At 44.6% G+C, this 25604-nt stretch overlaps 1 non-coding gene across 1 annotated transcript; it reads left to right on the forward strand.

The window, feature by feature from the left end:
* Nucleotides 1–18411: 18411 nt before the first annotated feature.
* On the forward strand, nucleotides 18412–18485 carry TRNAE-CUC (transfer RNA glutamic acid (anticodon CUC)). Its single transcript has one exon. It is a non-coding gene; the product is annotated as a tRNA-Glu (tRNA).
* The last annotated feature ends 7119 nt before the right edge of the window (nucleotides 18486–25604 follow it).

The following is a 25604-nucleotide window of genomic DNA, read 5'->3' on the forward strand; positions in this document are numbered from 1 at the left end:
GCCCAAGCCAAGATTCTTACTACCCTGGACAAAGCAGACTCTGCTGCTCTTGTTTCAGTTAAAACCAGCCTGACATTTCTAGCCAATTTCTACACACATTTGCCGAAAACTTGGCCTCTGTTCACTGGTGCCAAATAGAAACGTGGAGACTGAACTTTGGAGGAGCAGAAAAGAGTAGCTTTATTACTTTATCAGGCAGAGGGGGCCATGGCAGGCCAAGGCCCTCAAGATTATGCCTCACTTCCTGGAAAACAGGAAATGGTCTTGTAGCTTCAGAGTGGAAAATAGGCTGTCGATAAGGATCAGGACTGATGTAGTCTTGCATTCTTTCCTCCTAGAGACATTGAGATCATTAGGGCTGGCGGCAGGTGGTTCCAGAACAGGTTCTGGTGGTCCTTGAGGTCATCATTGTGTGACCTTCCTTCTGGCATGAAGAATACTCACAAAGAAAAGGAGTGTTAGGGAGTGTTGTCTTCAAGAAGTAAACATCAGGTACATAAGACAACTTTGGCTAGAAAGCAATCATTTTCAGAGTACAATTAAGCAAGAGAGGGGGAACAAAACATCTGTAGGAGACTGATTGTATGGGCAGAAGAATAAGAGCTGAAAACAGGCTAACGTAATGGGGGTGCCTCTACTAAATTTCTGCTACAGCAATATGGCTGTCTTCTCTCCCCTGCTAGGCCTCATGCAGACCTGGGATGCCTGTGCAATGCTTCCATGCACAAGGTAAGCGCTCAGTAAATACCACCGACGGCCCCAACCTGGAATTTCCCATGTTCTTCCCATGTTCACTCATTCTCCTCTCTCAGGAATTTCATCCTGGACCAGCCTACTCCACAGGGACATGATTCCTCCCCATCTCACATGCCATCTCTTCTATTCCTGGTGAGTTTGCTCTCCACAGCACTTTCTGCATCACACCCAGTATGGCACATTTGCACAGGTCTTTGCTCCCAAGACTCTGCCTGCTTTCAAATAGACCAGAGCCAGAGTTTGGCGTGTGGTAAGTGCTTGTATCAGTCAGTTTATTTTTAGTTTGGGTTTTTTTTTTTTTTTCCCCTGCATGATAGAATACCCCAGAACTTAGAGGTGGCTTTAAAACATATTAGTTTATTTCATGATTTTTGTGGGTCAGGATTTTAGGTTGGGCTCGTCTGGGTAGTTCTTCTGGTCTCAGATGGACCCATTCATGCTTCTGGGGTAGTTGCTAGGCAGCCAGAGGCTCTCACTTCTTGCAGGTGGCTATCAACTGAGGTAACGTGAGGCCACATGTGCCTCATACATCAGCAGGCTAGTCCAGGCTGGTTCACATGCAGCTGCAGGGTTCCATGAGTAAGACTGGAATCATCCAGGTCTCTCAAGGCCAAAGTCAGAACCTGGACTGTGTCACTTCCATAGTTGTATTGACTAAACCAAGTCACAGCAACACCCTGATTCAATCTCCTGATGGCAGGAGCAGCAAAGTCACATTGCAAGGAACACAGATACAGGGATGGATAGAGAGCTGGGACTAGTTTTGAAGCCTACTGCTGTACTCAAAAATATTCCCATGATATCTACCACATAGTGGGCAGTCAGTAAATACTTGTTGACAGTGCTAAAACCAGTCCATTCTAAAGGAGATCAGCCCTGGGTGTTCTTTGGAAGGAATGATGCTAAAGCTGAAACTCCAATACTTTGGCCACCTCATGCGAAGAGTTGACTCATTGGAAAAGACTCTGATGCTGGGAGGGATTGGGGGCAGGAGAAGGGGACGACAGAGGATGAGATGGCTGGATGGCATCACCGACTCAATGGACAAGAGTTTGGGTGAACTCTGGGAGTTGGTGATGGACGGCCTGGCGTGCTGCAATTCATGGGGTCTCAGAGTCAGACATGACTGAGCGACTGAACTGAACTGAACTGAAAATTTCCAATCACAGTGTTTACAAACTTCATTCAATGCAATTAATTGGCAGAATTTTAGCCCTCACTCATAAGCTATCCATTACCACCTTTGGTTTCAGAATAGGAAAAGAGGGCATCAGGAAGACAAGCCTGTGTGAGGGGAAGTCCCACTGAGGCTTCTCAGGGAAGAAGTTTGGTTGGCCCCAAACAGCCTCCTCTGAAGAAATCCAGGGCATCTTTAGAGAACTGGGTCCCCAAGGGACCTGATCCAAACCTGGTCACCTGATTAAAAGCCATCCGTCTTTACCTGTGAATAGAGAGAGATTTAAATGTTAGCCAGGGCGCAAACATAGTCCCTATTAAGCCTGATAGCCTAGCAGGCTGCGTGCCAGATAGGAAACAATTTTGTGTGATGACAAAATTGTCATCTGACTGTTTCCTGGAGGGTCTACCCCTCCACTGAGCAGAACAAATTCTCAGGGCACTTGTGGAAGGGACATATCCTGTGAACAGAGCCAACAGCTCAACTCCTATAACTGAGAGCCCTGATGGGGAATACTTCCCATCAGAGAATCACTAGAATCAATCTCCGGGCCTCCTGCAGTTTGAACTGCATCCTCCCCAAAAGATACGTTGGAATCTTAACCCCCAATGCTTTAGATGACATTGTTTCAAGATGGAGTCTTTGTAGTAATAAATTAAAATGAGGTGAGCAGCGTAGACCCTGATCTGGTAAGACTGATACCCTTGTAAAAGGGAGAAATTTGGTCACAGACATAGAAGCATAAAGGGAAGACAATGTGAAGGGGCACAGGGAGAAGAGGGCCCCCTACAAATCAAGCCAAGGGTTGAGACCTGGGACGGATCCTTTCCTTATGACTCTCGTCTTGATTTGTCAACCCAGATAACATCTGGTTTCAGACTTGCAGTCTCCAGAGCTGTGAGATAGTAAACTACTGTTGCTAAGCCATCCAGTTTGTGGTTGTCTGTTATAAAAGTGATCCAAGGCCTTCAATCTCTCCTTTTCCATTCTGTTCTCCTTACATTTGTTCTTATCATACACCTCTTGAGGGAAAAGTACATTTGGGTAGAAACAAAACATGAAGTCTCAGTGACATGGATGAGGCAGATCCATGCATCATCCTTTGCCTCCCTAAGTCTTCCACCTGGGGCCACACCTCTGCCTAGAGCCAAGTTACCATAGCCAGAAGCTCAAGGTCACTCCAAGTCACTGCCATCCTAAACAGAAGAGTGGTTCACCCCAGTCCCTCTTCCAGAAAGCTTAGCCTAGTGAAAGGCACCACCATGAGCCCCCCTGTAGATAGTGCAGGCTTTGCAAAGATGACCAAGAAGCAGTCAGTCCACTAAAGATGCTTGCTGTTTGCTATGGAGAATAAGATTAATACACAAAGTGACTACAACAAAGTGTTTCTCAAGCTTCAGACATTGCCATAGGACTTTCTGGGTATTTGCAATATCTGAGCCATTCAACAATGAGCTTGAGTGACTTGTATGGACCCAGAGGGTGCATCTCACACTTCTTTTTCCAACCCTGCATTTAGTGGCATCATGTAGGTTATTGGAAATAAGCATGGTGACAATCTTTCAGTGTGGAAACCAGCACACACTACAAATCAGGACTTTTTGGAGGGAGGTGGTAATACAGTTTACTTGCTGCTGCTGCTGCTGCTAAGTTGCTTCATTTGTGTCTGACTCTGTGCAACCCCATAGACAGCAGCCCATCAGGCTCCCCCATCCCTGGGAGTCTCCAGGCAAGAACACTGGAGTGGGTTGCCATTTCCTTTTCCAACACATGAAAGTGAAAAGTGAAAGTGAAGTTGCCCACTTGTGTCCTACTCTTCTTGACCCCATGGACGGTTGCCTACCAGGCTCCTCCATCCATGGGATTTTCCAGGCAAGAGTACTAAGTTAAATTCAGTTTTCCTTTAACTTAAAAAAATGTTTATTTTATAGCCAAGACATGGAAGCAACCTAAATATCCATTTACAGACGGATGGATAAAGAAGATGTGATATATATATATGGAATACTACTCAGACATAAAAAGAATGAAATCATTCCAGTTGCAGCAACATGGATGGACCTAGAGATTATCATACCAAGTGAAGTAAGTTAGACAAAGACAAATTTCATATGATATCATTTATATGTGGAATCTTTAATTAACTTATTTACAAAACAGAAATAGACTTACAGACTTAGAAAACAAATTACGATTACCAAAAGGGAAGGGGGGGATAAATTAGGAGTTTGGGATTAACAGATAACACCTTATTATATACAGAATAGGTAGAGCTACCCAGCAGTCCCACTCCTGGGCATATATCTGGAGAAAATGGTAATTTGAAAGGATGCATGCACCCCGATGTTCACTGCAGCACTATCCACAATAGCCAGGACATGGACGCAGCCTAAATATCCATCAACAGAGGAATGGATAAAGAAGATGTGGCACATAAATACAACAGAATATTACTCAGCTATAAAAGAAAGAAAATAATGCCATTTGCAGCAACATGGATGGACCCAGAGATTGTCATACAGAATGAAATAAATCAGAAAGAGAACAACAAATATCATGTGATATCACTTACACATCGAATCTAGAAAAATGAACTTATTTGCAGAGCAGAAACAGAGTCACAGATTAGAAAACAAACTTATGGTTACCAAGCGGGTAAAGAGGGAGTGGGATGAATTAGGAGATGAGAGTGACATATATACACTAGTATATATAAAATAGATAACTAATAAGAACCTACTGTATACCACAGAGAACTATATTCAATGGCCAATAATAACCTATAATGGAAAAGAATCTGAAAAAAATACATATATATGTATGTACATATATATCAGAATCACTTTCCTATACACTTGTGACTAACACAACTCTGCAGTAATAAGTCAACTATATTTCACATTTTTAAAATGTTTAGTTTAAAGGAAACTTTGTATTATTACTACAAGTGGAAACTCATATCATTTGCTATAGAAAGTAACATTAAAAATACACAATAAGTCAATTGTATCTCAATAGAAGTGGAAAACATTTTAAAATATAATTACAATGAATCAATGTTATTAAATTATAGAAAATTATTGTTGCCTGCTAAAGGCCTGCTTCTGGGACTTATAAAGACTTGTTCTCTTTATAAACAAGTCTAGCAAATGTTAGGGAGATGGTAAAGCATGCCAGTACCTTGGTTAATTCAAGATGATTGAACAAGATTTGAAAAGGGAATAGTTCTCACATCAGTGCTCCTGGAGCTCCAGGAATCAGCTCCTTGGGAAAGACTTGTCATATTGCAATAAAGAGACATTTGAGTTCAGCAGTACCAAGTAAAGAGTTCCAAAAACAGGCTGCTCCCAATGTGCCCACCAACTGCAGGGGGTAAAAAAAAAAATGGTACTTGAATAAATCTTCAGTTCAGTTCAGTTCAGTTCTGTTGCTCAGTTGTGTCTGACTCTTTGCGACCCCATGAATTGCAGCACACCAGGCCTCCCTGTCCATCACCAACTCCCGGAGTTCACCCAAACTCATGTCCATAGAGTCAGTGATGCCATCCAGCCATCTCATCCTCTGTCGTCCCCTTTTCCTCCTGCCCCCAATCCCTCCCAGCATCAGTCTTTTCCAATGAGTCTACTCTTCGCATGAGGTGGCCAAAGTAAATCTTAGGGTGAGTTAAATTTCAATAGGCACAGAAGAAGAGTGAGAAGCCAGGGAGAGTAGGAAAGGAGGAGGAGAGGGAAGACCATTCCTGGAGGAGGGTTCAGTTTGATCAAAGGCTCAGAAGTCAGCAAGTTCAGTGCATTCCTGCTGGAGGCTGGGGTTAGGGGTTGGAGGGAAGGAAAGAGTGGGATTACTAGGAAAGGGTGCAATGATCTGCCCATGAGAGCCTTCACTGCCAAAATGACGAGGGCGTACTTGATTTACTTACTGGGTCTCACTTAGCTGTTGCTTTGCAACAAACCTCACTGAGCGTGAGTGGCTCACAACCATAAATGTGTATTATTTCTCTCAGATCTGTAGTTAAGCTGGGCAGTTCCATCTGAACTGGTTTAGCTGGTCTCTACAATCAGCTGGCACCTGGCTGGGGCTGGATGATCCCGGACAGACTCACAACTGCATCTGTCAGTAGGGCTCGCTGTTGGTTGATGGGCCTCTGCTCCACGTGGTCTCAGCCCAGGGAGTCAGCCCAGGCTGAAAAGCAAGCCCAGAGTGAAAGCACTTTTCAAACCTCTGCTAGTGGCACAGATTTTCTATTACCTGATTAACCAAAACATGGCCAAGCCTGGAGTCCATACGGAAGGGCACCAAGGGTGTGGATAGAGGGAGGAGTAAACATTTTGACACTGTGAAGGCATCAGTCTCGCATAATAGGTAACAGAAGAGCTCTGGAAGCCTTTGAGCAAGGGAGTGGTGTGACTAGGGAAGCACTCTGAGAGGACGGAACAGCGCATGGGATGATTTGAAATGATAAGAATAACAATGATGATTTATACTACAATGTCACTTTTTCTACTAAGCTGTTACTTTACTCAGTCTTTACAAACATGCATACATACCTACTTACATGGGCACACACACCTGTTAGTAGCCCCATTTTAAAGATGAGGAAACCAAGCCATGAAGAAATAAAAGAGCTTGTCAGAGGTCATAGAGCTACTAAGTGGAAGCATTAGGATTCAATTTCAGGTAGCCTATCTCTATAACTCTGCATGTATAACTACTGGACTGTTGACTGAAGAAATGCAGAACCTAAAAGTTGTGAGTTATGTTTTATCTGTCAGATATTCTTAGGATTTCAAGCCCAGGAGACGGCATCTCAAACAGCGCTGAGAAGACTGCTCCAAAGAAGAAAAGGGGAAGCCAGGGTATATAGGAGGTTTTGCAGCAAAACCAGGTAGTTGGAACATCCAAAGATTATTGTTAATAAAAGAAAACCAGATATCTCAAGTTAAGGAAGTTAACACTTCTCTGTGTATAGGAAGATGCAAGAGTCTGGGCTCACTGAAATCATTCCTTTGATATGCGCCTCAGCTATCTGGGGGCAGTGTTGGTGTTTTCCCATCCTAGGTTTCCTTAAGTGTGCAATGGGGTGGTGGTGATGGGGGTGACTGCTAGATGGGCTTGGCAGTGGGCTGCCCGTGTGTCTCCATCCTGAGCTCCCTTAGGGCTCACCATCCAGGCAGCCGTAATGTGATGGCTTGGTGGCTGTAATATCCTTTGTTTACTGATACAGCAGACAACAACAGTTTAGTTCTCAAAACTATGGAAGGACTCATGAGAAAACCCTTTTGATGGTTGATGTGAGGAAGAGAAGGGCCAAATTTAGGGTAGGTGTAGAGGATTCAAAAAAAAAAAAAAGGACAGATTCAACAGATAATTCTGAGATAGACCCTGCAGCACTTGGAAACTGATGTGGGGGGAAATGTATGGGATGTGAGAGCTGGACAATGAAGAAAGCTGAACGCCAAAGAATTGATGCTTTCGAACTGTGGTGCTGGAGAAGACTCTTGAGGGTCCCTCGGACTGCAAGGAGATCAAACCAGCCAATCCTAAGGGAAATCAACCCTGAATACTCATTGGAAGGACTGATGCTGAAGCTCAAATAGTTTGGCTATCTGATGCGAAGAGCCAACTCATTGGAAGGGACCCTGATGCTGGGAAAGATTGAGGGCAAGAGGAGAAGGGGGCAACAGAGGATAAGATCTTTGGATGGCATCACTGACTCAATGCACATGAATTTGAACAAACTCTGGTTTGTTGGTGAAGGACAGGAAATCCTGGTGTGCTGCAGTTCACGGGGTCACAAAGAATCAGACACGACTTGGCAGCTAAACAGTAACAACAAAACTTATGGGAGAGGTGTCAGGTGTGGGGGTCTAGGCTGTTCCTTGCACAGTATGTAAGGTGTGGAGGTCTTGCTGGTGTAGGGTGAATAAAGAGGAGAAGGATGTAGAATATGCTGAGAAGGATGTTAAGGAGATGTCCGTTTGGAGCTGTCCAACAAAGTCTTGGATGGAGAGGTCAGGAGGTGCAGAGAGAGACCAGGGCTGGAGGTCAGGGCTGCAGTCTCATAGGTCAGAGGCCCTGGCTGAAAGCTGTGCAAGAAGGATCCTCAGAGAGAAGAAAGGGGAGGGCACGGTGAGAACCGGCAAGGTCTGAGAACGGACACTAGAGCGACATCTGAAGATGGATGCTGGGCGTGAGAGAGGAGAAGTCAGCCGGCAGAGAGGGCAGAAAGGGCTCATAAAAGGTGCGGGTCTGGAGAGCTTCAGCGGAAACTTGGGCAGCAGAGAAACCAGATGCTGCAGGGAGGCGAGGAGGGAAGAGCTGAGAAAAGTTGCTGAGTTTGATCATTTCAACGTTGCGGATGAACACTGCTAGGGGTAGGAGCAGACGACTATAACAAAACCACAGGAATAACAACACATAGCACTTAGTATGCCTCAGGCACCATTCTTGGCATTTTACACATATTTATTTATGTACGCCTTGTAACGTCTTTGTCCGCCTCCCGCCTTCCCTCCTCTCAGACTCCTGAGTAATCCTCAGACTCTAACCACAGTAGATGTAAGACGTGGTTTATGGTCGCTTTGATCCTTCCCCTGAGTAGAGTTCTTCGTGGTCACATCCTCCTCTCCCAAGCATTTCTGAGTGTGGAAGAATCCTTCTGCATCCTCCTGTGAAGGCTGTATTTCCCCCTATAAGGAATCCCCAAACAAGATATCTCTGTGCTCGTCACGGTGGTCTGTCTCAACCTGGGCAAACCTCTCACTTACTTCTTCTGTCTTTGAACTCTGCCCCACAAATACATGCATCCTATTAAATTACGGATCCTCAAAAAACACTTAAAGCTCTTTGAAGGCAATGACCGGGACTTATTCATCCTCAGTCTCTTTTTGATGCCCCTCCCCGCCCCAGCACAGAACTTGCATCTAGAACTAGATCAGTGTTTTTTCATTTATAAGTCAATACTCATCAGCAAGTTGAGAAGCCAGTTTAGTGACTGTATTAGTTATCTATTGCTGCATAACCAATTACCCCAAACTTAGTAGGTAAAATAACGTTTATTCTATCCTGGTTTCTGTGGGGCAAGAATCTGGGCGTAGCTTAGGTCGGTCCTCTGGCTCTGAGTCTCTCACTGTCTCTGGAGGCTAAACTGAGAAGGACCCTCTTCCTGCCTCACTCACAGGTTGCTGGCAGGATCCACTTCCCATGGGCTGTTGGACTAAGACCTCAAATCCTCATGAATTGTTGGCAAGAACCTCCCTCGGTTCTTTGCATGTGGGCCTTTCCACAGAGCATCCTCAACATGGAAACTTGCTTTATTTAAGCAAGCAAGGAAGAGGGCAAGAGGGAGCGTCAGCAAGACAGAGTGCTGTCAGTACACAAGTCACAGTAACCTAATTCTGTAACCTAGTCCAGGACTTCCTGTCACTTGACACCTCACCATGTCTGCTGTGTTCTGTTGATTAGATGCAGGTCAGTAGGTCCAGCCCACACTCAAAGGGAAAGGATTACATAGGGTATGAATATCAGGAGGTTGGAATCACTGGGAGCCATTTCAGAAACTGCCAGCCGCAGTGGGTAATACTAACATGTCTTGTGAATGGAACAGAATGGAATGGAACAGGATGGAATACAACAGGGAGGTTCACATGTGATAAGGGTATTATTTAACAAAACTTTTGTTTCAGTTTTATATAAATGAATGAATGTACCAAGTCACGATAATGAGTGTGGGACTTTTTAACTGTAAATCAATGTCAAAAATGCTCATCAGCCACTGTCCTAGATGATGGCTCAGCTCTTTCAGCATTTTTTAAATTGAAGAATAGTTGATTTACAATGTTGTGTTACTTTCAGGTGTACAGCAAAGTGATTATTATATACATATAATTGTTCAGATTCTTTTCCATTGTAGATTATTATGAGATATTGAATATAATTCCCTATGCCATATAGTAGGTCCTTGTATTTATCTATTTTATATAGTATAGTCTGTATCTGTTAATCTCAAAATCTTAATTTATTCCCTCTCCCCCCTTTCAACATTTTTAAAATTTCAGCTTTATTAAAGCATAACTGAAACATAAAATTGTGAGATATTTAAAGCACACATCGTGGTAACTTGGCATAAATATACACTGTGAAAGGATTCCCCCTACTAGCTAATTAACATATCCATTACCTCACAAATTTATCTTATTTTTTGTGAGGACATTCTCTTAAGAAATTGTAATTTTACCATACAGTGTTATCATCACATTTATACGAGATCCTTACCTTTCAACACTTTGAGTGGTGTTCAATGAATGTTGGATGAAATGATGGATGGACAGTTGGGCAAGTGGGTGGATGGTTAAGTGAATGAATGGATTTATGAGTGGATCGCTTTATGGGTAGATGGATAGCTAGATGGATGCTTACTGCTCTTCCAAGATGATTTTTTTAATTTATTCATTTATTTATTTTTACTACATTAGGTCTTCTTTGCTGTGCGTGGGCTTTCTCTAGTTGTGGTAAGCAGGGGTTACTCTTTGCTGTGTCTTTGCTATGGTGCAAGGACTTCTTATTATGGTGGCTTCTCCTGTTGCAGAGCACAGGCTCCAGAGCATGGGCTCAGTGGCTGCAGCGCACAAGCTTTGTTGCCCCGAGGCATGTGGAGTCTTTCCAGACCAGGGATTGAACCCATGTCCCCTGCATTGGCAGCCAGATTCTTATCCCCTGGACTAGCAGGGATGTCCTCTTCCAAGATGATTTATCAGGCCAAACTAGCCCACAATAAATTCTCACTGACCCAAATTCCAATATGATCTGCTTTGAGTTTATATAGTACATATATTAACATTCAGAGATTTTTTTTTTATTCTGATATGTAACTAATTCTTTTAACAAATATTTTATTTAATGTACACTTTGTCCCAGTTACTTCACTGGGTGTTATGGAAACAGTAACCAGCAAAATATGGTCCCTGCTTTCCTGGAGTGTTGGTATTAGAGACAGACATTAAAAGGACATTCAAATACATCCTGATCAGGGTAGTTTGTGAAAAGGGCTTTGAAGGAGAGTACAGGGGAAGAGAGCAACAGGAAGGCCTGCTTTAGACTGGGTGTTGGGGTGGGGTGGCTCTTTGTGGAAACTGCATTTAGGCTGGGGTTTGAACAAACAGTATGGGTGAGCAGGGCCAGGCCAAGAAGGGGAGAAGAGTATCTGCGGCAGGTATTCTAAAGCTCAAGCCTCTGAAGCTACAAAGCACTGGTGTTTTCAGGAAACCAAGAGAAGGTCTGTGAGGCTGGCATGCAGTGGGAGAGAGGGCAAAGGATGAGAGTGGTACAGAGAGCAGACTGGGCAGACTGGGCTGGGCTTGGTAACCTTGCATGGTCTAAATGCAATTGGAAGTCAAAAAGGTTTTGAACAGGGGAGTTACAAGAGCTGGTTTCTATTTTACTATTCCTGTGGCTGTGATGTGGAGAAGGATTGGAGGGGGCCAAGAGTGGACATGGGAAGAATAATTAAAGGTGCATTCAGTCTTCCAGGGGAGAGATAATGGTGACAGGAGACAGAAGGATGTTAAAATAGTTAGAAGGCAGAACCATCAGGACATGGAGGTGGATTGAACTGAGAGACTGAAAGAGAGGTGAGCCTTTCCTGGGTGCTACCATGACCCAGGCCTAGAAAGGAAGAGATTGGGGGTGGGAGGTGATTAAGAGTTCAGGATGTCCAGTACTGTATTTGAGATGAGGGAGATACAGGTACCAGGGCATCAATAAGAATGCTACCACTTACCTCTTGCTGGGTCACCTCATGCCAGACTGGCATCCACACTTCACATACATCTTCTTACTGGCTCCAGAAGATCACTGTGCTATAACTTCCAGTGTTATCTCCATTTTAGGGATGTGAAGATTGAGCAGAGAGACGAAATAACTTGCCTAGAGTCATATGGCTTGTACCTGGCAAAGTCAGGGATTCAATTCCTGTCCATCCGACTCCTTCCACAAGCGTATGGATTCCCTGAACAACCCCTGGGAAAGGAGGTAGAAGTTGGGGAGGGGCATTTAAATCATCATATCCCATCCTACAGTGCCCTCAGAGAAGACTGCACCCCAACAGGCCTGTCTCAGCCTCTCTGTAGATTCAGACATGTGTATGCCTGTCTGAGAGGCTTGTGGGGTGAGTCTCTGTGGGGCTGTTTGCATGAAGGATCAGAGAGCCTCATGGGAAAGTGCTGTCCAGAAGGAAAGAGGGCAGTAAGGTGCTTAGCCTAAGCACAATGGGTCATATTTAAATATAACGTTATTTCTCCCTAGCCACAAAAACATACTTGTGAAGTGCAGAAAATGTGTAAAACACACACACAAACCCACAAGCATGATGGAAAAAATAATCTATAACCCTATCTCTCAGAGATAACCTCTGTTATCATTTGGGTGCATGTCCTTCCTGTCTTATATTTATACATATGATCATTTTGAACATATGGTTTAGAACCCTGTTTATTTCCAAAGGAAGAATTCCTAGCAATTAGGACAAAGAACAAGCATATATTTAAGTTTTCAAATGAAAATGCTATGACTTCTGGCAGGGCTGAGACTAGAGTGGCTTAGGAAAACTAAGGTTCCTAAGGAGACTTAGGAACACAATGATGCAAAATTTAAGGAGGGTTCATGTGCCCACAGCCACAGAAAGACAAACCTTGACCACAGGTATCTGCAGCAAAGTCAGGGTTTATTTGCAGGATGCGCAGCTAAGAAGTGGGAGACAAGTCTCAGATCCACTTCAACTATGTCTTTGAGCGAGGGATGTTTTAAGGGGGAAGAACAAAGAGGCTGGGATTAATCATCGTCTTGTGACATTTCTTAATCACGGTTTCAGGAGTCAGGATGTCTCTAGTTTACAGTTCTCAGCCAATTGGCCTATGGCTAAGAGGTCTGTGAGCTCATCTTGCCCTGGAGAAACAGCCTGAATTTGTACGCTAATGATTTCTACAACAGCAATTTTAGTACATTAACGATATTATCAACAACAGCAGTCTTAGTCATCTGACTCTGGTTAATGGGTGTTCAGTTACCACAGGACTGAGGTCAATGGGGACAGGAAAGGGATTGAGTTCAGAGGAGGCAAGCAAGAGCGTAAAGTTTTGGATAGAGGTATTAATCATAAAACTCAGGAAGAGGACTCAGTTTTAGGGGGACTCGGTTTCACGCTCACTCGCCGCTGCCAATCCTACACAGGTCTGAAAGCGCTTCTTTAGATCTTGCCCTACCCAAACCCTGCCCCTAGCTTCTGGGTCTCAGTGAGAAACCGAAAACTAGAGACAGGACTGGTTTGGAATAAAATCACACGCAGGATACTCCAGAGTGGAGAGTATCCCATCTAGCAGTACGGAAGGACAAGTACATCTGAAAATACACGAGTCACCCCTACTTTATTCTCATGGAATATATCACTTAGGGTTCACCTAGGTGGCTGTAAAAAAATACCTCCACATACTTCAGTTTAGATAAGATAGTTTCTCTCCTATGAAAAAGGTGGTCTAGGCAAGCTCTGCTCCAAAAGATCGTCTAAAAATCAAGATGGCCAGTTACTCTGTCATCTTCAATACGTTCCTTCTTTGTCTGGGTCCAAGGCTACTATTTCTAAGTTGTCAGGGAGAGGAAAACAAAGTGTCTGGAGCAAGCCACTTTGCCTTTAAGGAGCTGACCCACATGAGCACTCTTTTACATCCTGTGGCCGGGTCTTAGTCATGTGACCACCCCTAACTACAAGGGAGGCTGGGAAATGTAGTCCATGGCTGAGTGTTCTTGTGCCCAGCTAAAACTTGTGAATTTTATAACTATAAAGAAGGGGAAAATGGATACTGGGGAGCAATTAGTGATCTCTGCCCAAAGGAGGGATTTAGGGTAGAAGTGCCTACATTTTATAAACCATATTTTCCTGGGCACCAGCAGTTTGAGCAAGAAAAACAAGATTTATTTCTTTAGCTTAGTCTCCACCTATTAAAATGTAGGTGTGCATGTGTGCTAAGTCGCTTTCATGCTCAAACTGCTGGGGTCCAGGAAAATATGGTTTATAAATGAAGATTTTATGTTTACAGTCTAATTATGAACTGACTGAGGGAAGAGTCGAGACTGACTGTGCAAGTATCCTCTGCATGGCACAGGACTGAGACCCTACATGCTTAGTAACTGTTTATTGATCAATCGTTCATTTATCAGCAGGCCAGGAAATCAGTCGTTCATCCATTCATTTCACACCTTCTTGGAGATCGGCTTTTCTCGCCTCTGACTCCCCAGGACTTTGGCTGATGCTATTGGTTGTTATTCCAACATCCAACTTCTTCTTTTTTTCTCATCAGTAGAATTCACTTTTGTTTGGGGCACCAGGGTAAAAAGTAAAGACATCACTTTGCTGACAAAGGTCTGTATAGTCAAAGCTATGGTTTTTCCAGTAGTCATGTACAGATGTGAGAGCTGGACCATAAAGAAGGCTGAATGCCAAAGAATTGATGCTTTCAAATTGTGGTGCTGGAGAAGAATCTTGCGAGTCCCTTGAACAGCAAGGTGACCAAACCAGTCAATTCTAAGGGAAATCAACTCTGAATACTCTCAGGAAGGACTGATGCTGAAGCTAAAGCTCCAATAGTTTGGTCACCTGATGCAAACAGCCGATTCGTTGGAAAAGATCCTGAAGCTGGGAAAGATTGAAAGAAGAGCACAGCAGAGTATGACATGGTTGGATGGCATTACTGATTCAATGGACATGAACTTGGGTGAACTCTGGGAGATGGTGAGGGACAGAAGACTGGTGTGCTGCAGTCCTTGGGGTTGCATATAGTCAGATAAAACTTAACAACTGAACAACAACAGACCAACTCTACACTCATTTTCCCTGCTCTCTCTTGAAACTAGGGGAAAGCTCGTGTTGTGGTCTGGTCAATTGTAACAGTTTCCTAGAGCTGCCATAACAAGGTACCAAAGACTGTGTGGCTTAAACAATGGAAATGAACTGTCTTGAGGTTCTGGAAACTACAAGTCTGAAATCAAGGTGTCAGCAGGGCAATTTCTTTTGGAGGGCAATTTTAGTACACTGGGAGTGAAGGATCTACTCCAGTGCCTCTCCTTGGCCTGCAGATGACCGTCTTCTCCCAATGTCTCTCTCTCTCTGTCTTTAAAAAAAATTTATTTATTTATTTATTTATTTGGCTGCACCGGGTCTTAGTTGTGGCCTGAGGAATCTAGTTCCCTGATCAGGGATCAAACCCGGGCCCCCTCCATTGGGAGGGCAGAGTCTTAGCCACTGGACCACCAGGGAAGTCTCTCCAAATGTCTCTTTACATTGTCTTCCCTTTGTGTCCAAGTTTCTCCTTTTTACACAGACACCCTATTGGATTAGAACCCACTCTAATGACCTCATTTTAACTTGCTTAACTCTTTAAAGATACAGTCTTCAGGGAATTCCCTGGTGGCCCTGACTCCAAGCTTTCATTGCTGAATGCTTGGTTTTGATCCCTGGTCAGGTGTTGCAAAAAAAAAAAAAAAAAATACATATATATATATATATATATATATATATATATATATATAATCCAAATAAGGTCATTCTGGGGTACTGGAAGTTTGGGCTCCAATATACCTTTTTTGGGGAAGGCCATAATTGAACCCCTAACACTAATGAAATAAAAACAGAAGTCAGCTGGGGGTATTTTGCAAATGTTCACTTTCCTGATACAATAAGACAAACTTTCTTTCTGCCTTAAATGTAAATATAAGAGCTGCAGCCTTGAGTACCATGTTCTGACCATGACAGAGAGGCCCTGAATCAACTCCAACAACCTCAGAGCTCTGGACTTTTCTAAAAAAAATATTTATTTAACTGTGTTGGGTCTTAGTTGTGGTACACGGGCTTTCCCCACGGTATGTGGGATTTTAGTTCCGCAACCTGGCATTGAACTTGCGTCCCTTGTATTGGAAGGTGGATTCTTAACCACTGGACCACCAGGGAACTCCTTGGACTTCTTATTACATGGCTTTTAAAGAGAGTTTTTTTTTGTTTTTTTTTTTTTAATGATTCAATAAGATGTTACAGGAAAAAACCTGAATGAACTTTTTAGCCAGCCCAATATCTGCAGGCGGAGAAGGCAATGGCACCCCACTCCAGTACTCTTGTCTGGAAAATCCCATGGATGGAGGAGCCTGGTAGGCTGCAGTCCATGGGGTCTCTGGGAGTCGGACACGACTGAGCAACTTCACTTTCACTTTTCACTTTCATGCATTGGAGAAGGAAATGGCAACCCACTCCAGTGTTCTTGCCTGGAGAATCCCAGGGACGGGGGAGCCTGGTGGGCTGCCATCTATGGGGTCGCACAGAGTCGGACATGACTGAAGCGACTTAGCAGCATATCTGCAGGTGTGAATGCAGGAATGAATTTCTAACTGGACTGCCATCTCCCTAGACTCTCTTTAGCTCATCTGCATTTGTTAGGGGACCTTCAGAATCTTATAGAAGAACATCCCACTCATCTGTCTTCTGGTGTTTTAAAGCTCATGTCACCTCCAGAGCAACAGCAAGGCACAGGCACACACAGTCTTTACGGAAATGCCTGAAAAGGCTGGGCTTTGAGGAGCCCCACTATTGGAATGCTGGGGGCCTTATAGCTAAAGGCAGAAGCAGAGGAGTATTAGAAACACAATGATGATGGGGTGGACAGAGTAGATGAGACAGGGAAGTGAGAAAAGAGGCAAAAAGCAGATGGGTTTAGTAACGCTTCTTACTGAGGAGACTTGGGAAGGTGGATTTACTAGGATCAGTCAGAGAGGGGAACCTAGAGGAAGTCCCAAGGGAATTTCCTCCACTCCATACATACAGTGATGTAAAAATCCCAGGCTGGATGAAAATTTGAGAATATCTAGTTTAAGTATAGCAAACTCAGATGCTTCTGGGGTCCAGGCAGCAGCATGAGTGATTGAAGCAGGCAGGGGAAGACTGGAAAATGGCCCACCACGTGGGGCAGCTGTAAATCAGCATCCAATCTAGATGCTCTTGCTCTGGGTCAAGAATTATTAAATCTCATTTTTCAGGAAGAGCCAGAAATCCACTTTTTATGTTGAAATCTCCAGGGTTTTGTTTTTTTTCTTAGGCTAGCGTCTTGCATCACTTCTTTATTGATTCATGTACTGTTTTGCTGCAGTCTGTCTAGGGAAGAGGCGTGCACATTGGTGAAGGGGGGTGGAGCACAGGCAGAGGGCACCCGCCACACCTCACCCCCCCCCACCCCCGGCCCTGACAATTTGGCCTCAGAATGCAGCCTCCTTGCTCCTTGACACTCCGGGCAACAGAGCTGGAGAGTCCTGCGTGATCCCGTCCCCCTCAAGGAGCCTGTCTGGCTGTTCTGCACAGGGATCTCCAGGTTTTTAATGTGGGAAACTTATTAGGTGATTTTGAATGATATGTGAGCCAAATAATAACATCTGTGAATTAGATGTGATCAGCCAGAGTGCCACACCGTTTCCTCCTCCCCCTGCATTGTCCCTTCTCTGACCATGAAGGTGGAAACTCATAGGAAGGACACTGTCAAGAGAGTTGCCTGGTGATCAAAATACAAGATATTCTTCTGGAAGGAGAAAGGAGTCTGGAGCTTTGAAGAGAAACATCCTTATGCCAAGCCATGGGGTGGCTCATCTGACTATTGTATGGACACATATTATTCCCATCAAAGAGGCCCCCCAAATGCATTTTGAGTTTCAGTTGTCTAGCTCCGTCACAACAGAATCAAGATTTTTTAAAAATACATGTGTTTATTCATTTGACTGGGCCGCTTCTTAGTATTGGCACATTGGATCTTCAATCTTTGTTGCAGCATGCCAGTTTTTCAGTTGCAGCACGTGGGGTCTCTTTCCCTGAACCAGGATAGAACCCCAGCCCTCTGGATTGGGAGTTTGGAGTCTTAGCCACTAGATCACTAGGGAAATCCCCAAAGTGAGTTTTTAGTACTACAAAATCCATTTTCTACCCAAGTCATTTTAACCTCTAGCCACTGAACAATCCAGCCCCTGTCTATACCCTGACCCTGAATGTTCTACAAATCACTTATTTAGTCAAAGATATCTACTGAGCACCTACTTGTGCTAGGCACCGTGCTCATCTCTTGGGAAATACAGAGACCATGACAGGCTGCTTTCCTGGCACTTACAATCTGGGGGAGGGGGGCAGCTCTTAAATAACCACACACTTCTAACTATGTAAGTCATGCAGTGGCGAGGCATACAATGGCCTGAGAACCTCTAATAAGAAGACCAGCCTTAGCCTCTTGGCTGATGAGAAATCTCAGTGGGGTGGGAATGGTGAGGGATGAGTAGGCATAAACTAGGTGAATATTAGAGAATATATTGGTTTTCTGTGCTGCATATAGAAAATAGTAATGCATTTACCCAGCTTTTTCTTTTTAAACAACAAACATAACTTAAAAGAATACCTTTGAGGGAGTTCCCTCAATGGTCCAGTGGTTAAGACTCAGCGCTCTCACTGCTGAGGGCCCAGGTTCAATTCCTGGTTAGGAAATTAAGATCCTGCAAGCTGTGCAGTGCCCCCCCCCCCAAAAAAAGAATACTTTTGCTATCTCACAGTTTCTTTGGGGGGTGAGGCAGGGCTGTGTTCTGACATGGAGACCTGACTAGAGAAGGGTCAGAGGCTCTAGCAAGATGGAATCTTACATGATATAATCACAAAAGTGACATTCTGTCACCTTTGCCATATTCTATTGGTTACAGGCAAGTCACAGGTCCCACCCACACGCAAAGGTGTGAACACCAGGAGTTAAGGATCGTGGGGTGGGGTTGGAGGGGGTCACCTTAAAGTCTGTTCATCACAGAGAATGACCCGGCATGGGGAATAGCATTTGCAAAGGCCCTGTGATAGGAGGAAACACAGTCCGTTTGAGGAACAGGAGCACAGGAAGGGAGGAGAAAGACAGGAGATGATGCCAGACCATGCAGGGCCTTATTCAGGATCCTAAGAGGTATGGGAGTTATTTCCCCACAGATCTCCAGTAGCATATTGGGCACCTACCGACCTGGGGAGTTGCTCTTTCAGTATCCTATCATTTTGCCTTTTCATACGGTTCATGGGGTTCTCAAGTCAAGAATACTGGAGTGGTTTGCCATTCCCTTCTCCAGTGGACCACATTCTGTCAGACCTCTCCACCATGACCCGCCCGTCTTGGGTGGCCCCACACGACATGGCTTAGTTTCATTGAGTTAGACAAAGCTGTGGTCTGTGTGGTCAGATTGACTAGTTTTCTGTGATTATAGTTTCAGTGTGTCTGCCCTCTGATGCTCTCTTGTAACACCTACCATCTTACTTGGGTTTCTCTTACCTTGGACATAGGGTATCTCTTCATGGATGCTCCAGCAAAGCGCAGCTGCTACTCCTTACTTTGGACGAGGGGTATCTCCTTGCCGCCCCTCTTGACCTTGAACGTGGAGTAGCTCCTCTTGGCCCTCCTGTGCCCACGCAGTCATCGCTCCTTGGACTTTGCCAACAAAGGTCCGTCTAGTCAAGGCTATGGTTTTTCCAGTAGTCAAGTATGGATGTGAGAGTTGGACTGTGAAGAAAGCTGAACGCCAAAGAATTGATGCTTTTGAACTGTGGTGTTGGAGAAGACTCTTGAGAGTCCCTTGGACTGCAAGGAGATCCAACCAGTCCATTCTAAAGGAGATCAGCCCTGGGATTTCTTTGGAAGGAATGATGCTAAACCTGAAACTGCAGTACTTTGGCCACCTCATGTGAAGAGTTGACTCATTGGAAAAGACTCTGATGCTGGGAGGGATTGGGGGCAGGAGGAGAAGGGGACGACAGAGGATGAGATGGCTGGATGGCATCACTGACTCAATGGATGTGAGTCTGAGTGAACTCTGGGAGTTGGTGATGGACAGGGAGGCCTGGGGTGCTGCAATTCATGGGGTCGCAAAGAGTCGGACACGACTGAGTGACTGAACTGAACTGAAGAGGTATGGGAAGCCACAGGATGGTGGTACAGATTTCCGGGAGAAATATCAATAACCTCAGATATGCAGATGACACCCTGGCAGAAAGTGAAGAGGAGCTAACGAGTCTCTTGATGAATGTGAAAGAGGAAAGTGAAAAAGTTGGCTTAAGACTCAACATTCAAAAAACGAAGATCATGGCATCTGGCCCCATCACTTCATGGCAAATAGATGGGGAAACAATAGAAACAGTGACAGACTATTTTCTTGGGCTCCAAAATCACTGAAGATGGTGACTGCAGCCATGAAATTAGAAGACACTTTCTCCTTAGAAGAAAAACTATGACCAAACTAGACAGTATAATAAAAAGCAGAGACATTACTTTGCCAACAAAGGTCCGTCTACTCAAAGCTGTGATTTTTCCAGTGGTCATGTATGGATGTGAGAGTTGGACTGTGAAGAAGGCTGAGCGCCAAAGAATTGATGCTTTTGAACTGTGGTGTTGGAGAAGACTCTTGAGAGTCCCTTGGACTGCAAGGAGATCAAACCAGTCAATCCCAAAGGAAATCAGTCTTGAATAGTCATTGGAAGAACTGATGCTGAAGCTAAAGCTCCAATACTTTGGCCACCTGATGTGAAGAACTGACTCATTTGGAAAAGACCCTGATGCTAGGAAAGATTAAAGGCAGGAGGAGAAGGGGACAACAAAGGATGAGATGGTTGGATGGCATCTCCAACTTGATGCACATAAGTTTGAGCAAGCTCCAGAAGTTGGTGATGGAGAGGGAAGCCTGGCATGCGGCAGTCCATGTGGTCACAAAGTTGGACATGACTGAGCAACTGCACTGAACTGAACTGACAATACAATATACACTGCCAGTCATTGCTCCTCAGGGTTTCTGATGCTAACTCAGTGTGGAAAGATGAATGGCGCCATCTAAATCCAGCCAGAAGACCTGGATGCAAGGACTTGAATGACTCCCATGGAAGCTGCATGAGGTCTGCCCTGTTCACCCCAAACCCAGAGTTGATGGAGACATGGAAAGCAGGCAACTTGTCTAGAGCCCTTATGGAGAATCAGATCGCCTGAGTTAAGTCATCCACTCTCAATCCAACAGCACCACACAATGATTGCTAAATGATTCCCATTGGAAACCCTAGCCTCCACCCAAGAGAGGGCAGAAGTGCCTCTTGACTCAACTTAGTGAGCACCCACTCTTAGCTCCCAGGCTCCTAACACTGTGTGCCTTGCCTGTGGGCTGTGGCTGGCACAGGGCATGGCATACCATTCATTCTGCAGTGCATTTCCATTGTACAAGTGCTCTCTCTGGTTGGAGTTCAAGTCATCCAATCCAGAACACACCATTGGATGTGATGTGGCTTTAAGTGAACTGTCCACTTTCACCCTGCAAGCCAGGGGTGATAGAGGAAGCATTGTATTCATGAAAAATCTTCTACTAAACTTTGAGATGGAGCGAAAATGATGAATACAGGTGCTGAATTGTAGTAAACAGGCAGATAATAAACCAACTTCAACAGAGAACTTTATGATACCTAATAACTTTGAACAAACCCTACCTCATGACGTCTACAACTGCAGACTTTTGTTGGCATCACCTGACAAAGCCTCTGAAGGAGGAAATACCTAGACTGAAACACGGACCCTGACAGTCAGACACGCTGCCCTCTGGCCTCTGGGCCCCCATTATCTTCTTGGACCAGGATTGGTGCCTAATCATCATTCCCATCTGCCAAACCAGGCTGGGCTGGACATTTAATCCTCAGAAGAGCACTCTGTGAATGAGGGACCCCTTCTATTTTTCAGATGAGGGAACACATGCACACGTGAGGGCACAGTGGAGGGTTCCCAACCACAACGAGAGGCTAGAGAGTTTTCAGAGACACAGGTGAGGTCAGGCAAGTTAGCCTCTCTGAATGTGCCTGTGTGGGCTCAGTCCCTAAGTCGTGTCTGACTCTTTGTGACCCCATGGACTGTAGCCCGCCAGGCTCCTCTGTCCATTGGATTTCTCAGACAAAAATACTGGAGTGGGTTGCCATGTCCTCCTATGGGGGTTCTTCCCACCCCTGGGATCCAACCCGCATCTCTTGTCTCCTACATTGGCAGGTGGATTCTGAGGCTGCTTTCTTATCTGTAAAACAGGCATAATAATATCCACCTTGTACGGAAGTTGGCAGTATTAGAGATAAGATCTCTAGAAGGCCTTGAACAGCATGTGACTCAGCCTCACTGTCTATAAAAGTTATTTATGATTATTATCACCATCTGAACACATTTGGTATCTTATGTGTCAGGAGCTCAAGAATGACTACTACTCATCCCCTCATGAGTTCAGCAAATATGACAATAAAGAATGGGTACCCAGGGGGCTTCCCTGGTGGCTCAGAGGTTAAAGCGTCTGCCTGCAATGCGGGAGACCTGGGTTCAATCCCTGGGTCGGGAAGATCCCCTGGAGAAGGAAATGGCAACCCACTCCAGTATTCTTGCCTGGAGAATCCCATGGACGGAGGAGCCTGGTGGGCTACAGTCCCTGGGGTCACTGGAGTCGGACACGACTGAGCGACTTCACTTCACCCAGGGGGCACCTTACCTTCTTTATGATGCAGGAGGCCTGTGGGCACAGTAAGAAGCACATAGAATGGCCAGCCAGAAGCTCAGGAAGTCATAACCTCTTTGAGTCACAGTTTCTTTATCTGTGAAATGTAAGAAGAATAATATAGATAATAATAATGAAAAGAATAATAAGCAGGCTGCCTCCATCACAGGGCTGTGGCTCAGCTTAAGTGAGATAATGGTCTGAAAGTGCTTGTTAAAGTGGAAAAGTGTTATCTAAAGATAAGGGGCTATTATCCTTATGATGATACAGATCGAGTGTGGGTGGACTCAGTACAGAGGGCGGGGGAAAGAGCCTCCCTCTGCCCCTGGGAAAGATGAAACCAGAGAGAAAGGTTGTAGCAGGTAGGTACAGGGGAGTTAAAAGGAACAAATTTGGGGAAGGCCTGCTGGCTAAACACTGGAATAATAGGCTACAGAAGGAGAACCCCTAATTTGGGGATACCCAGGTCACTTCTGTTATTTGAAACCCAAGTTATATTTAGTTCAGTTCAGTTCAGTTCAGTAGCTCAGTCGTGCCCGACTCTTTGTGACCCCATGAATTGCAGCACGCTAGGCCTCCCTGTCCATCACCAACTCCCGGAGTTCACTCAAACTCACGTCCATCGAGTCGGTGATGCCATCCAGCCATCTCATCCTCTGTCATCCCCTTTTCCTCCTGCCCCCAATCCCTCCCAGCATCAGAGTCTTTTCCAATGAGTCAACTCTTCGCATGAGGTGGCCAAAGTACTGAAGTTTCAGCTTCAGCATCATTCCCTCCAAAGAAATCCCAGGGCTGATCTCCTTCAGAATGGACTGGTTGGATCTCCTTGCAGTCCAAGGGACTCTCAAGAGTCTTCTCCAACATCACAGTTCAAAAGCATCAATTCTTCAGTGCTCAGCTTTCTTTATAGTCCAACTCTCACATCCATACATGACCACTGGAAAAACCATAGCTTTGACTAGACGGACCTTTGTTGGCAAAGTAATGTCTCTGCTTTTGAATATGCTATCTAGGTTGGTCATAACTTTCCTTCCAAGGAATAAGCATCTTTTAATTTCATGGCTGCAGTCACCATCTGCAGTGATTTTGGAGCCCCCAAAAATAAAGTCTGACACTGTTTCCACTGTTTCCCCATCTATTTCCCATGAAGTTAGTTAACATTAAAATTTCCAAGAAAGGGCTCTTCAGATGTGGTATATTTTGGACATTCTATCCTGGCAGTACATCAGGTATGGATCCAGAGATCACAATTGCATCAGCAGCTTTCAAATCACCAACTATCTAGATAACCTCATTCAGAGATAAGATTCTGCCCCCAATTCTGAAATGTTTTTTTTTTTTTCCCCTCACCATCAGGCAATTCTCCAAGACCAACTGGGTGCCCTGTACACTTGGTTTTGTTTTGTTTTGTTTAGCTGCACCCCACAGCATGTGGGATCTTAGTTCCCCAACCAGGGAACATACCTATGCCCCTAGCATTGGGAGCAGGGAGTCTTAACCACTAGACCACCAAGCAAGTCCCTATTTTTTTACACTTGCTTTTTGTTTTGGTAGGTACCCTATAATTCAACTTAATTCTAACACTACCTGGAGATAGCATCAGATGCCATAGATTAAGGGCTCAGCCCTATAAGACTGCTCCCCGCCCCCCAGCTTGAGATGCCAATCTAAAGTCCAGGTTGTCACCTGTGTTTCTGACCAACTGACTATAGATCAGCAGTTCAATTACCCACTCCTTGGGTTTGATTAATTTGCTAGAGTGGCTCCCAGAACTCGGAGAAACTTGCTATTTACTAGACCACTGGTTTACTACAAAAGGACATAACTCAGAACAGCCAGGTGTATAACTAGTGAGAAGCTGCTGTAAAATGCAGGGAACCCAGCCTGGCAATCTGTGGTGACCTAGAGGAGTGGAATGAGGTGGGAGGGAGGCTGAACAGGGAGGGGGTGTGTATAATCAGGACTGATTTTCATTGATGTACAGCAGTGACCACCACAACATTGTAAAGCAAGTACCCTCCAATAAGAAAAAAAATACACTATTAAAAAAAGAATAGCCAGATGGAAGAGATGTATAGGGCAAAGTACGAGGAAAGCAAGTGGAGCTTCCATGCTTTTTCCGGGCACACCACTCTCCTCAGATCTCCACATGTTCACCAACCTGGAAGCTCTTTGAGCCTCTCTCTGTCCATCGTTTTTAGGTCTTTATGGAAGCTTCATTACACAGGCATAATTAATTAGCTCACTGGCCATTGGTGATTGAACTCATTCTCCAGCCCCTTTTCCCTCCCCAGAGGTCAGAGGGGTGACAGTGAAAGTTCTAGCTCTCCAAATCACCTGGCTGGTTTCACTGGTGACCAGTTCTCCTTCTTGGGTGACCTAAGGGCATTTCAAAAGTCACCTTGACATCACAAAAGACACCTAGATCACTCTCATCCCTCAGGAAGTTTTAATGGTCTTAGGAGCTCTGTGCTAGGAACAGGGACTGAGAACAAATATATACTTCCTAATATAAACCACAATATTCTTAATAGAAGAGATAATACACAGCCTGTATATTTGAGGCCGCCACCCAAGACCCTCTTAATTCCCCATGGTAGGTTCTGGGAAAGGGAACAACAGATATTTTTCCTTTAAATTCTCATCTGATAAACTGTGGTATATCCGTAAATGGAATACTACTCAGCCATAAGAAGGAGTGGATTACTGATATAGCAACACATTGTGCTAGGTGAAGAAGCCAAGTGTAAAACAATACACACAGTGTGATTTCATTTCTATAAAGTTTTAGAACAGGCAAAGCTATCCTGCAGTGATAGACAGCAGATCAGTGATTTTCTCAGGCTGAGGCTTGGGGTGTGAAGTGATGACTGCAAAGGGAACTTTTGGGTGTGAGGAAATGTTGCAGATTTTCAGTGTGGTGGTGTTTATAAGGATGTAAAATAAACATTTGTCAAAATTCGTGGACATGCACTCCTGAAAGAGGAACACATAACCCAGCTGATAAACACAACTTCTCAGCTGAATAGGTCCCTCCACGGCCGAACTGCCCACAACTATGTCTAACATTTCTTTCTCA

Source organism: Bubalus kerabau, chromosome 1 (assembly GCF_029407905.1).
Source record: "Bubalus kerabau isolate K-KA32 ecotype Philippines breed swamp buffalo chromosome 1, PCC_UOA_SB_1v2, whole genome shotgun sequence".
In the NCBI taxonomy this organism is placed as follows: domain Eukaryota; kingdom Metazoa; phylum Chordata; class Mammalia; order Artiodactyla; family Bovidae; genus Bubalus; species Bubalus kerabau.